The sequence below is a fragment of the Scophthalmus maximus genome, chromosome 14 (assembly GCF_022379125.1).
Source record: "Scophthalmus maximus strain ysfricsl-2021 chromosome 14, ASM2237912v1, whole genome shotgun sequence".
NCBI lineage: Eukaryota > Metazoa > Chordata > Actinopteri > Pleuronectiformes > Scophthalmidae > Scophthalmus > Scophthalmus maximus.
The window spans coordinates 14268011-14282987 of NC_061528.1; the positions used below are offsets into that span (position 1 = coordinate 14268011).

General features: G+C 40.1%; 1 protein-coding gene and 1 long non-coding RNA gene across 2 annotated transcripts in view; one reads left to right on the forward strand and one right to left on the reverse strand.

Annotated features, from left to right (window-relative positions):
- The window catches only part of LOC118282502 (ephrin type-A receptor 6-like), a 291167-nt gene that overhangs the window by 80762 nt on the left and 195428 nt on the right, over positions 1-14977 (forward strand). The gene's annotated exons all lie outside the window — the stretch shown is intronic.
- LOC118282507 lies at positions 651-2726 on the reverse strand. Its single transcript, XR_004784287.2, has 2 exons — positions 1913-2726; positions 651-1043 (listed from the first exon to the last, which is right to left on the reverse strand). It is a non-coding gene; the product is annotated as an uncharacterized LOC118282507 (long non-coding RNA).

Consider the following 14977-nt stretch of genomic DNA (forward strand, 5'->3'; position numbering starts at 1 on the left):
TATTGCTAGGCATGTTCAGGGGGATTTCAACATGCTCTGTGATTAGTTTCGAATGTCATCCTTGTTAAAGTTGTAGTATGTTCAAAGCATATTGACTTTTTTCCATTTTTTTCATGTTTATATCAAACCAAAATAGTGTTTTGGGTTAATGTCAGTCTGCAGCTGAAAATCCAACCATGCATGTACAGTTCATGTAGTAGCCTTGAGAAACGTGCCAACAAGTTGTGATGAGGCCAAGAATATTGAGAATATGACAGCAACAACGAGGGAGGGGTGTTAAACCTCCCAGAAGTGTCTTCACTAATCAAAACTCTTTCCACTTTCCTCCCTCCGTACCCGTCATTTACCCTCCATTTATTTCTTTCTCATTTTACAAATCAGCATTTCATTTCTAGCACTAGTAACCACACCTCTTTTACCCAAATAGCAATGATTTAACGTTGTTTAATTGTGAGGGTGGCGTCGTAGTGTGGCTTTGGGAGTAATATGGGATTTAATGACTGAACGGAAAGCCAACAGCAGGGTCAAGGGCCAGAGAAATACTGCTGTGGTGGCTGTTTTAATGGCAGGCACACCCCTGAACATAGAGTAAATAGATAGATACCCGTAGAGACATGTGAAGCTGCTTGGGAAATAAAAATAACAACATATTATATATAATACATTTCCTTTTTTATATATATATATCTTGGTCATACAAACTCAGGCACACAAACACAAGTGAGCCAATTTGAGAAGATTGTCCCCATTGAGTGTTAATGAGGGGTCATACACCCTGAAACGCGTCACCTCCCGGAGTCCAAGGTCAGCAGGGCCACACTCTTAAACTGATGAATTAAACATCAGTCAATCTGTCTGGCAGGTATAAATATTTCTTTTCCATTCTGAGTGGGGCAGTGTGACAGAAGGCGAAAGTCCTTCCGCAGAATCCCCGACACAGTTTGACATAGGGGGGAAGGATGATGATTCTCAGTGTAATGGGATACAGGGTGAAACATGGTTGTAGAGTAGGTTTCGTATTAGGCCCGTGAAATGATGTCTTACTGCAGAGGAGGGATTGGAGAGGAGAGTGTGTCTTTGTGTATGTGTGTGTGAGTAGGTTGTTGTTCTTATAAACTAAATTCATGACTGCTTCTCAGCATGACAGCATTTTTGTTGGAACAGAGCTGTAGCATGCTGTACTGAGAAGAGACATTGTGGTGCAACTTTATAAACTTCTCAAACTCATGGCTGTCTTTCACTCTCCTAAAAATAATATGCTATTCTGGAGGCTCCGTCGGCGTCTGCAGTACAATACATGTCAGTGGAGTGTGGGATAATCTATACGATGTTGCACTACCAGGCAGAAAAATCAATCAAACTGAGAAGAAATTTAATTTTGAAAAAAAACAACTTGCGATCAAGCGATGCAATGATGCAATCGTAACAGCCTGTTACAACCTCCAAACATTTCTTTGTGGGGACAAAGTAAGATCTTTGTGACGTTCTCATTTACTGTGCAATTGAAACATACAGTAAATGCAATTTAAAAGGCATGTTGCAGAGGGTAGGGTAGAAGTCAGCGAGCTTGAAGTATCGAACTGGTATTTCATGGAGTTATAATATTTTTGTGCTCCAGTATGTTCCAAGATGTAATCATGATAAAGTTCAACTATGCATGTACAATCTACTGAATGCACTAGTTCTAGACAAAGAGGGCCGACAAATTGTAATAAGGCCAAGAATATTGAGAATATAAGAGCAACTAAGTGGGAGGGGTGGGGCGTACAGCCTCTCAACTCCCAGAACTGTCTTCACTATTCAAAACTATTTCACCCTGCCTCCCTCTGTCCCCATCATTTACCCTCCATCCATCTCATTCTCATTTTACAAATGAGCATTTCTTCACCAGCATTAACCACATCTCTTTTACCTGAAGAACAATGACTGAATGTTGTTTAATGGTGAACATTGTATCGTAGTGGGGCCTTGAGGGTAACACCCGGTGTACTGGCTGAAAGGGAAGTCACCTGCTGGGTCAGGGGCCAAAGAAATACTGCTGTGGTGGCTGCTTTTTAATGGCTGTCACACCCCTGTACATAGATAGACAGATATCTGTACAGACACGTTAGGCTGCTGGGAAGATCAAAACAACAACATATTATATATAATTCACATAGAAAAAACCTCTTGGTCATACAAACTCACAAACACATGCACACAAGGGAACCCATTTGAGAAGGACCGGTTTTCAAATCATTGTTCTGCATTTTGTCACCAACATCAATAGCTAACAATTCCCCTAACTAATGCATCTATTATTAATTCCACCATTGGTTATATCCAATCACATAGAGGTGTTGTTTGACACTAACCACCGAAAAACTATTAAATGTGTACCTTGGCATGTGCAAGTGGTAAATTGTCTTGGTGCCTCACTCGTAGTGTACACTAGTTTTGCCTTTTTCTTCTCATAGAAAAGCAATGTTTCCAAAGAACCGTTCATCACCGTACTTGTTTGTTTCCTCTGCAACACACTTGCCATTTTTGAAGTTGATCAGATGAGCAGTTGTCGAGAAAATGGAAATACAAAGAAAGACAGAGATTCCCCCTATATAGTTAGATCACTGCAGCATTTCGTGGCTTGTTCCATCCCCATTTTCCCTCTAAATGAAGTCTCCCCATCTGTCCTAGTCTTCAAAAAATTTTGAGTTTGTACTCATCTGGGTCCTTCCTGAGGCCTGAGAATGAGAACAAAGGCCTTTGTTTCAAGTCATGAGGTCGAATGGAGGTCAAGCCAATAGGGGATCAAAGCATGTGTTCCCAGGCACTGAGGAGGAACCACTGCCTTTGATCGCAACCTTACTGTGGACAGAATGGCCAACTGCCGCTCCCAGCTTTGGATCTGTGTTTACTTTACCTCAAGGGTACTTTTCTGCAAGAGAATTTTATATACTCTGAATTAGGAAAGAGCACAAGCACAAGGACTTGGTTAGGTAAAGGGGGGGAAACCAAAACAATAATCAGAATAAATGTATATGGACACTTCAAAATGATCGTATTCACTCGACTTCGCCGATCAGACTTTTAATATCCGAGTGGCCTCTTCACAGTCTGCTGTCCGCCTGTAATCATGGGCCATGGGCAGAGACAATGAATCAGCTGCATATGACATGAGGTTGATTAGACAGATTCAAATGAGAAGAGATAACTATAGCTACTGTATAACTGGTGAAACAAAGATATGACTGCTATGGCTCACCAGACACACATGTTGCAGAGATAGAAATGGAAAAAGAAGACAAAGGATGAGAAGGAGGGATAAAATTCCCGGGTTCATGACTTAAACTGTCCAAATACCTACTTCATCCATCTCCATCTCGCCCCCCTGTGTTTAGCATTGTACAATCTAAACTCAAAGCTTGTGTTGAGTTCCCATAAGTGCTGTCATTAAATTGCTGCCATTTTCTTTTACTTTTTGAGGAACTTCAAAAAGATGATAGCTGAACATTTGTGTAAAATGTGATGACAAAATGACACCTATCCATATCCAGCAGTTACAGGCATTGGAATTGAAGGTTAGAAATGCAACAAAAAGATTTTACATAATAACCTCCTCAGTGAGATGTGTTTTAGTTGGAGATATCGTTTTTTTATTTGAACTTGTTTCCTTGTATTGAAAAACTGTATGCAAAGTTGAAAAAAAAAATATCCAGACATTTCTGTTGACAGTGCAGTTACTGCTTTACAAGACCCAGCTTTGGTTCTCAATCAGCTATAATAAGAACACTTCTCTATAACCCAAACAAATGTTTTGGAGGTGCTATAGGGTAAAGAAATTGTTTAAAAAAGGTGACGCAAAGGTCATTGTAGGTTCACTGGCAATAGGATCAGGAACTGTGGCCCATTGTTGAAGAACCTTTGATCAGTCCATTTAGCTGGCCATAAAGCTGGTCCTTTGTATCTTCGATATGAGGTGAGGATGGCGGTGAACACGCTCAGGACGTTGGCGCAGCCTGCAGCGGTGGATGGATAGAAGAAGCTTGGAGCCCCCAGAGGGAGGCTCAACCACAGCCAGAAAGTAAAGTAATTCAATTCATGGGCAGCTGCAGTCGCAGGTACCAATTTCATTACAGGACACCAATTTTGTACTCTCGTCTAAAACCAATATTATTTATAGTCTATATTTTTGTCACTTAGGCCAACTAGTGTAGTGCCCTTTCAAAGTGTGCCTGTCAGTAGGGACTGATTGTTTGGCCTGCGTTAATCCATCTTGGAGCTTTCTTGAGAGCAGATAAAAACAACTTCACACTTGACACCGCACTTCCTTGGGTCCAGAGCAATACACCCGCTATGACATATTGTGTCCCCTCTCTTCTCCAATCTGAGTCTGAGTTTTTATACATGTTGCTGTTAACAAAAACTTTTAAATGGAATAATCTGTGAACAAGTGTTGCGTGGTTCGTCATACGCTGTTATTGAGCTGTATTTGATATCCAAGTGAACAGGAAGCTTTCCTACGTGTTTAGAAGATAAATAAAGACTTGTGTAAGTCATGTAATTCCATATTAACTGCATTGGTTCATTTTGATCAGAAAATGTATATGTTGTCTAAGGGTGCTTTCACTCGGGACCTTCAGACTTTTCAGTTTGGTCCAAACCAAAATAACAGGCGTGAAAGGTGCACGAGCGTTGGTTCTGACCTTGGTCCAGACTTTCAAGTGTGAAACCACCCTTAATCCCATCACAAATTAAATACCTTATGGAGACAATGGTATACAAGTGCAGCTTTTTACCACCAATAATCGAGGGCTAAAACATTTACTGCAGCATTTTTTGATATTGCGTTGGCAAAAAAAGATTCAAACATTTGCAAGTATTAGAGGTTAAAGTCATATTAATATAATCCTGCTAATGTCAGTGGGTACTTATTTTTGCTGGGGGGCAACAAGTTACGGGGGCCGAACCCGCCCCTGGGACAATGTGTTACAGTACTTGAATTCTAAAAAAATTAACTTGCTTGTTGACCTGTAGCAGCATAGATGCATGTCATACCAGACATTATGCCTGCAAGAGGACAATGAGATGCTAATCATCAGTCTGAATAATAACATCAGATAAAATTGCTTTGATAGCTTTCATTTTTGCATATTTGCTCATACAGAATATGTTCTATTTGGAAACTGCAACTGCAATTTCTCTATTTTTGTCATTGTGCAATCACAGTTAAACCCGCTACTAGTTTTTGTTAATCTGACAAGCAAGGTTTGAAAGCCCTTCCATTGCGTGTCTTGCTATACAATCAGCTCTTAATCTCTTCCTGCTGCTTTAACAATTTACCTAATGCATCTTGAACCAGTAAAAATAGCCTTTTCTGTGTCTTTGTTTTCCCCAGTTTTAGCAGCATACTGGGACTTAGACCTAAGAGTATAATGTGACAGGTTAAATGCCTTTTTTTGTGGACAAAGAAAGTGGAGCAGGGATAAAAGGGTTTACCACTGTTCAGCATGCTTTTCAACTATAATGCACTTCTCTGTACAGTAGGTGATGAGCAAATTTTGTTGGTCCAATGATTATTTATTTTTCTGTTGCAAGAATTTCCAGCTGGATAACGTAGTCTAATAATACTTGCGATAATCATGCTGTGATCTTATCAGCATACTAACCGAGGTAGTACAACAGAGGACTGGAGTCTGGAGACAGCAGCAGAGGACGCTCTATGTCTTATTACCACACAGCCTGACCTGGAATCAGTGTGTGATGGTGTGTATTGCTGAAAGCTCTTTCCATTTCCACCCCTCCTTCACTCTGGTCTGTAAGAGATTCACACCAAAGTCATTTAACATTGGTCTGGCATGCACCAACAATATCTGTCACCATTGGATACAGTGACATTTGAGGAGGAGTGAGGCCACAGCACTCCCCGCCCCTCCCAGACCAGAGGAAAGAGAGGCTTGTTAAATCACTTCTTGTCACGCAAGCCTCCTCTTTCTTATTTATTTATGACTCAGCTACAGAAAAGTGGGTAAACTATGTTATTTAAAATACAGCTCTGGATGATGCATTTGGTGAACTTAAGATAAGCATCTATTGACTGCACATGTTCACATCATTACTGTACATTCACTGCTGCTTTCAAGCTTCGTACCGGAAATAGACAGCTGGACAAACTGGCAAGAAATAATATTCTTGTGTCAAAAAGGCTTTACTAAACAAGGGGGGGAAATCTACTCACTAGCCTTTAATGAATGCAATCAGCGAGTGTCCACCAAAGTAGCATATTACACTAACATGTTTCCATAATAAACCAAATTCATTCAAATAAGTGTATGTCACTTGCCCCTTGAGTTACATTTAACTGACTCTCAGGTCAGGGTCAATCAATACAGTCAGTGTGTGAGATATATTCCTCCTGTATATAAGTACATCCACTACTAAATCATCAGAGTAAGATGTTGGTACAGTTATTACTCATTATATTCAAGTTAAAATATAGAAACAACATAGATTGTGCCACTCATGGCATAGATGCCCTAGCCTCCAAAGGAGCAAAGCCAGTCCCTTTAAATGTAGTTTCATTTGAAAGATGTCTATTTTCGGAGAATTAGGATGAAATAGCCAAATTAAAAGATACATCTTTGTTGAGGAGAGAAGGGGTAGAGCTTTTGAGACAGCATGTTGGTCATGCTGCGGAAAAGTCGATAGCAAAAAATGGCTTAGGGGGAATGGGGAGTAGTCCTTAGGTGAACTAGGTTAGGTTGAGTTTTTAAATATATCAGAATACTTCAGAATTACCTTTACTGAAGTATCATCCACTATAAAAAGGCTTTCCGTTCACTGCAGTGTGCAAAATAATTACATTATTTCTTCATAAAGAGATTAGGCATCCTAAACTGCTTTCCATATTTTTTTTGTATTAATAAATTAGAAGCTCCGAGTCAAAGATTTAATTCAGGTTTATAATCAGCTTGTGTTGTCTAGTGCAGAACAAACACATTTCTGATCAGTAGACCAATGTTCATAGTATTTGACTTCACAATTCAAAAGCAAACTAAGCAGCATCAGGTAAAATTAGATGGCATATACTATATTTCAGAAAAAATTAAATTGGTATACCCCTACATTATTTATATTTCATTGTATTCATTTAGTTTAAAACAATCCGCTTTGAGGAAAAAGAAACCAACCTTCAAATAATACTTTGTTCATCTTGAGCAAACAAATTCATGTCATTTTTATGAAGTGCAAATATTTTCAGACATAGCTGTCATGACATTGAAACATGTTACAGTTATTATTAAATACTGTATACATGTGCTGCGGTGATTGTGGCAAATGACCAGTAGAATCTGCAACATCTGACAAAGTTAAATCTAATCATGAATGAAATCTGACAGCTCGGCACTGGAGAGGGTTAAGCTAATATGAACTTTACATAATGAGACAGATGAAAAATTCCGACAACCTTAGTATTTCCATTCCAGTGAAAAATATGACATCATATAAACTAACATGATTTTTAAGCCTCATTGTTTCACCAGAGATATACTTGACACTGCAGAAGAAATGTCCCACTTACATATTGCTTTCAAATGTGGGTCAACATTTAAAATGATGTCTCATTTCAATGATCAAAAGCAGATTTGGTTAAAAAGATGTAAAAAAAAAACAAACATTGAAAAAGCCCACATTGATCGAACCAGACTGTGTTTTTCAGTTTCTCACTCTTTCTGCCCCTCTGCACACATCTGTCTCTCTGCCTGCATGTGAGACAAGTGCAAATTATCCTCCCAGCATGCCCTTGCCCTTGTAGCCTTGTTTTGATTCCTCTGTCCTCCCTCCTCTCTGACTTTTTCCCCTTCCTTCTCCTTTCCCTCCCTCCTCCTTCTTTTAATTTCCCACTTCACAGTGTGCTGGACAGGTTCTGTTTTTATCATAAGCACCATTTAATCTGCTTTGGAAAACACATTGTACACAATCGGAGGGCCCTAATTGATTCATACAATGTAATTACTCCATTCTCGCACGTCTCATAAACGACAAACCTGGTCCCAGAGCCACTAATTAGAAGGGAACAGGATTTGCGGCTAATATAATTCATTATTTCCAAATTAGAGCCAGATAAGTTGTCACAATGTGATGATCGCGCAAATGAACGCACTTGTTTTCTGCTGTTGAGGCTTTTGCTTTGCTCTGAATAGAATTCAGAGTGCTGGTTGCAGTGTTTGCCTTTCAAGCTGTCTTAATAGTCGGTCCCCTTGGGAAGTGCACTCTGTGTGAGCTTGCAAGGAAAAACAAGGACATGATTCCCTCTTTTTGGGGGGGGGGACGTTATGGATAAATTCAGGGCGAACTTTTCATGCAACCCCTTTTTGTTTCAGTGTCGCCTACTTTTTTGGTTCAGGGATGCTTCAGAATCAAAGGTGTCACTGTGCATTCCCTGTTTCCAAATCAGTTAACTAGATTATTGATGTTCTCTTTGTTAACACAAAAATGGAGGAAACTAGCAAGGCGTGCTTAAAAGGTTAATCATGGCACCAAACCATGTGAAAGCTAATGTGTGAAGCATTTTGGATTCGACAACTCTGATGGAAACTTAGTGGACTAAGCTTCAACTGTTTGCCTACTTTGAAAAGCCTTTTACATGGCTTCAGTAACATCACCAAAAACAGCATGTCTGAAGTCTCCTGTGAGGTGGTTACTCAAGTGAGCCGCCCTGAATGAACAGAATAACATTCGTTATTATGATTTTGTATGAGGCCAAGTGAATTGTATCACAAGCAAGTCAAATGAATTCTTTTGAATATGCATTTTGAAAATGTAACAACTCTGATGCACCTACCGATATTCTGATGAGTCAAAAACATGACTCATTCAGGAACGTGCCTAAAAAATGTGTTTCCTTTGTTCCTGTTGGCATTGTAAGTGATGGTTTAAAGCAGGGGTGGATTGACAAGCTGCTATGTAGCTTGACGCAGCTTATGTAGTTGATTTGATATGTAATCTGTTACAGTAAAATAGACGGTTAGCCTCATTTTGATAAAAAATGTATCTGGGAAATCTTTTCAGTCACGTTTGAATAGACTTTTTTTTCTGCACCCCATAATCCTGGAGGCACAGGAAGATATTATACTTGAGGTGCCCTCAAATAATACACAATCTAACATAACATCCAGAGAGATGCTGCACTGAAGAAAAGTTGTGGTTATACTTGAATGTAATCTTGTTGCAAAAGAGCCAGCATGCTCAGTCAACCCTCTCTGGATAAGGAGGGGGGCTGGACTGTGCATATTCAAAGACGTGTGTCTGGGTTTTCTCTGTTTTTTGTGCGTGCACAAATGTGCACAGTGTGTATTTGTTGCAATGATCACACCAGTCTGTGTAGTGTGTGTGTATGTGGGTTGTGTTTGTGTGGGTGTGTGTGTGTGTGCATGTGCGTCGCAAGACTGAAAAAACTAATTCATTCTGCGCCCGATGTTTTGGCTATTAGAACAAACAGCCATGGGGGTGTGGCTGTCAACACTCATTAGTGCCGCTGTCACCATCGCCACTCCAATAATTACTGCCACTGTAAACTCACCACTGTCACTACACTCCGCGCACAGCGACCTGCGATAGCATTGGCCCACAATAGTGCGGCCTCATGGGCCTGTCAATTAGCATGAGTCACAACAGATTTACTCACACAGTCACACTGAATGTCCGATTTTAATGTCCCGTTGTGAAACGGGCTATTTCGCAGAAGCAGGGGGTCGCCGCCGGTCGCGATGATGATGATGTTCTTTTATATTCCTGTCAACTTCAATTTATGTTCAAGTTGGTCTGTCTACTGTATTCACTCTTACAGTTTGTTTATGTTAAAGTTGTGTACTGTTTCTCACTTAATTGCATATAAATTATTAGAAAATATAAGTAGTAAGCAACATATCAAGGTACAGTGTGTTAAACCCTGCTGATTACGAGAATAGCTTAATGATCCATTTGTCATTCATTGTGTCATTTTCGTATTGTCTGTATTAACATTAACATTTTTTATGAGTAGCTGTCATTGCACTACAGATCTATTTAAAGAATTCTAATAGGAGAAACCACGATGGAAAATCTGCCATTTTTATCTGTCCTTTTAATTTATTCTGTTTAATATCGACTTGAATAGAAAAAAGGCCCGGTTAGAAGGGGAGCTGAATATATTACCTCTACACATGAACTCCTTTTAGCTATTTCTTCCACCTGAACAGGTTTTCTGCCCTCTCTCAGTCCTTTTTATTCTCCCAAGACGTTTCATTCTTTTGAGGTTACTATATGTCATTTCGGTTTAGGTTTGCTGCATAAGAATGTATACTGTATGCATGCATTACGTTTCCTATTGTTTACATGTAGTATTAACAGCATTTGACTATAGAAAATCTGCGTGGTCTTGTTTACCCAGTTATTGTTTTGCAAGGCATGCACTTAGCACATTTCGTTTTTGTAATTTGACATTTCTAATACGGACGTTCTCAATTGTTATGGAATAATTGGTTGGCTGTAATATTGCCGGATGCTCTAACTACAGCACACCATGAATACCAATGTGGCATTCCCAGCACAAAGAGACATGCAGAAATATTGTTGCTGTGAGGTGTATAACATTAGGTTTTCAGGAAAAATTAAACGGATTCACCGGGAGACTGATGGAGTTTAGTTACTACACAAGGACGTACTGCGGATATTAGGCCGTAATTTAAAATAAGATTTAAAGCAGTAAGTGTGGCCAAGGGTGGATGCAGTTTGGGGTGGTGAAAAAGTAGTGGTTAGATGAAATGGGTAATTTCCCTGCATTGCCCAAGACTCTGTGGAGTCAAGTCATCATCAGGCTACGTGACTGACAGTAAGTGGAGGGAAACCAAAAGCGTGTGCCCTCCTGCCTGGAATGTTACATTTATTACCCGCCACATGGGGACTCTGAGTGTACTGAATCCAGGATATGTGATTTGATATTTTTTATTAAAAAGTTGCATACTGGGGGCTTGCTTTGTATGGGACTAGATATGCCATGACATTGTGAGCAAGAGCGAGCGAGTTCGAGGGAGAAAAAAGTGAATGCGAGAGAAAGAGAATGTAAAAAGGGCCGGCGAGGCTGGAAGAGAAGAACCAAGGAGAGGTCGATCCAGGGTCGGTGAAGGCCCGGCGGCCATGGATCCTTCTCTATGAGGACAGACACTGATAAGGCCCAGGTAGCTCATACAGTGCTGAGGTTTAAGAGGGCACCAAGATAAGAGCCTGCTGATAGGGCCAACCGACTCAGCTGGACGGCAGATAAGAGGCAAGGACTTGTTGCCCTCAACAGAAACAAGACGACTAATTTTTTTACAGGACTTACATTTCTTCTCTGCGGTCCCAGCATTACTCTTTCTGGTGTATTTTGTGGCATAAACCCTAGATTAATTATTTGCTTGCTTCTTCTCATTTGAATTTTGCGCGGGGGGGGGGGGGGGGGGGGGGTTGTGAATACCAGGTTAAGAATACAACTTTAATATTAGAAGAGTGGTTATATGTCATTCATATTTTCAGTCTCCTGTGTAGAGGTTTAAAATGATCTATTGGACAAATACTTTCTTCAAAATTGGTCAATCATTTCTCCATTTCTTTCTTATATTCTTTCCAAGCTGTGTGTGAGAGAGAGAGAGAGAGACACTCAAGGTTTTGGGGAATGAAAGATGTTAGTTATTTTGGCAGCATTGGTCCAGAAACATTGGCATGGCTATTGGTCTGTAAAACCCTTTCAGTATATCACTCAAAGCCTCATTTCTGCCGCTCTAATATTGTGTTTATTATTCATGACACAGCTGTGTGTGGTGTACACATCTACCCGGAGGCATGAGGAGCCTGAGCTCTTTTACCTTCCCCTTTTATTGTGCATCAACTGAAACAGAGTTGTCAAACCTCCATATGGAGCCCCAAGGACAAAAGACTTTGGCTAGGAAATGTTTCATTTTCGGAGGAAGGCTCTTGTACTCATGCTCGTTTCCATTTGGCATTGATTCAATGAGCGTGCTCCTCCTACAAACTCTGATCCCCCCCCATTTGTATATGCAATTCAGGAGTGATTTATCGCCGGCTACTGAAATCTTTCATTTTCAATGTTCTTTTTTTTTTCCCGCTCACCACAAATTGCAGTGGAAAATGTTCAATTCAATCAACACTCATGTCGTGAGTTTGAGTGTCTGCACTTGTCTCACATTGTGAGATTTCCTGTAAGTACATTTCCATTTCACTCCGTGTCAGCTAAATTATCACGAACAAAATTTACACTGATGATAAAAAATGGTTCATTCAGGCACATTGAAAATGTGTTGAAATTGGTCCGTTAAGGGATCTGAAGCTCAAATTCTGTATTTTCATTTATCTTAATGAAATAAAGTTTGTTCAGGGTTTTTCTTTTGTTGAGCCAAGGACTGGTTGATGAGAATGGGAAGCTCAAAGTGATGCTCTTTTCAGACGTGAACTCTGAAAACAGAAAGCGTGTCTGTCACATATGACGAACGCAGCTGTAGATTGTCCGAGTCAGACGCGTTCACGCCAACAGGAAAATCTCTGGATCATTCAGTGGTTGGGGAAAGCAGCAGAGGCCAGAACATGACGATAGTTCCGCTATGGAAAGCGCTTAGAATTTTTCCAGAGAATTTCCAGCTGTATATTCACATGAGCTCCATTAGGGGGCTGGCAGGAAAATATTCGGAAACGTCCAGAGCAACATTTGCGGCCATTTGTGATCTCACATTCTGCCCTTCTGGAAAATTTCAGGAAAAGTAAGGACTTAACTAGGAGCCTAGAAGCAAACTGACCATGGTGCTGGAGGTTTTCCTAAACTTTTTCCAAACAAATACAGATATGCTGTATGCTAATATGTGCGTGAGTATGTCTCGTGCACATGTCTGCATCGCTGAATCCATTATGTATGTAAGAGGGATGAATTATGTACAATAAAACAATTGTTTTACAGGAATAGTTACATCTGCTTCATAATTTACTGTGGGCAAAGGTGTTCAGGGAGGCCAGTCACGCTATCGGCAAAGTATTCCAGCTGAACACGGTTTGTTCAGTCTGCTAACATCTCACAACACAGAAGATAAATCTCCAAGTTGACAATATAATCATTCGTGCCGTGGCAGGAAATTAAATGTGTCCTATTAAACTGTCCAGTAGTTATGTGCACTAAGGAAAGATATCAGTTCACACTGTTAAAGATATAAGTAACAGTGTTGAGGAGTTCTGGGGCCGTAACTGCAAGGAAATGTCCGATATTGTCCTGGCATAGGATACACCTAATTTTATAGTGTGTGTGTTTCTTTATCATAAAAGAAAAAAACACACTAATACAAGACAACTCACACTGTTCAGATATTTTATTCATTGTGTGTGTCTACAGCACTTCACTTACACCCCTCTTTCTAAATTAAATTTTCTATGGAACTTAAGAACTCTGTTTACTCCTCCAGCTGCCATTAGCTCAACCATACGTAGGTTCGCACCAACACACCTCATGCATGCAACGCTCCATCTGTCCAACTGTCCAGGGGGTGACAGTGGCTTGATCATCAATCATAATGGAAATGACAAACACAGACAAAGATGCACATTGTTTGCACTGTAATTGTCTGTGCGTTTCATTTGTTCTCAGGTGTGTGTGTGTGTGTGTGTGTGTGTGTGTGTGTGTGAGTGTGAGAGTGAGTGTGTGTGATGCCAGACTCCCGCTACTCCATCAACTATCTCCCTCTGTTCACTCCATGGCTGCTCCCCAACTGGGGGTTGGGAGAACGAGTTATATCAATGTTGATGCAAACCCCTCCGGATTTGGATTTTTTTTCCTGCATGGTGTCTGGGTTTAAATTTTTGTGGCGAGAACTTTTGTTATATTTTAGGAGTTCACATATTCGGGTAAAGCAAATTTGTGTGTGCGCATATGTGCACACAAGCATACAGTAGGTTTGGCAGATGTTGTGTGTAACCACCTTCTTCCAGGCGCACTATGTTCTTTATCTGAAAGTTTGATTTGACGTCTTCACATCAAATAAGGGAACCAACAAACTAACTTTAACTAATTCTACTGCTAATATGAAGATTATGCACAAATGTTTTTTGTTCTTAAATGCATGATGTTAGCCTGCAGTAGTAGAATGTCACTGAAAAAGTACAAATTTTGAGGTACCTTACTTGAATAATTCTATTTCGAGCCATGTTTTTACCTCTACTCCACAATTATTACATGCTGCTCCATTACATTTATTACAAAGCTTCATGAATTGCTAAGAAATATGAAGCTTTTTTATAACTCAAACCACCCAACAGTGTACACAAGTAGAGCTGAAGTAATTAGTCCAGAGAGTTAAATGGTAACTATTTTGACAGCTGTCATTTTTCAAGTAGTGCCTGAAAACATTTCACAAATTTTAAAAATGGCTTTAATTTCACTTTGATTTATTTTGAACAATTCTGAGATTTGGACCACTCGCTGGAAAATATTTTCACAACTCTTTGAGGGAATATGACTTGAGACGGTATCTCCAGATGAATGAGTTTTGCAGCTGGTTGGCGACACGAGACAGCGCTGTATGCTCCTACAGTTTAGCGGAGGTCACAGGAACGTGCATAGCAAAAAGTGTTATCTTCGAATTTTATGCAGACTCTGACCCGCCTGCCGAGGACGGTAAAAACTTAGTGGAATTTTTTACAGGCCAGAGGCCGACGGGATTCCTCCCAGTGCTGCCGATGGTCACTCTGCCTGTGACAGATGGTGTTTGAGAGAGAGAGAGAGAGAGAGAGAGAGAGAGAGAGAGAGAGAGAGCTGCACAGCTCTACAAATGTCAATGAAGAGAAGAATTAGAGAAAAAAAAATATATATTTTTATGAAATGGTACAAATTAGACAATGGTGGGACACCACACTTTTATAATGATACCAAAATAAATAGGAAGGTAATTCATGGGAAATACTGCAGTGACACATACAATGCTTT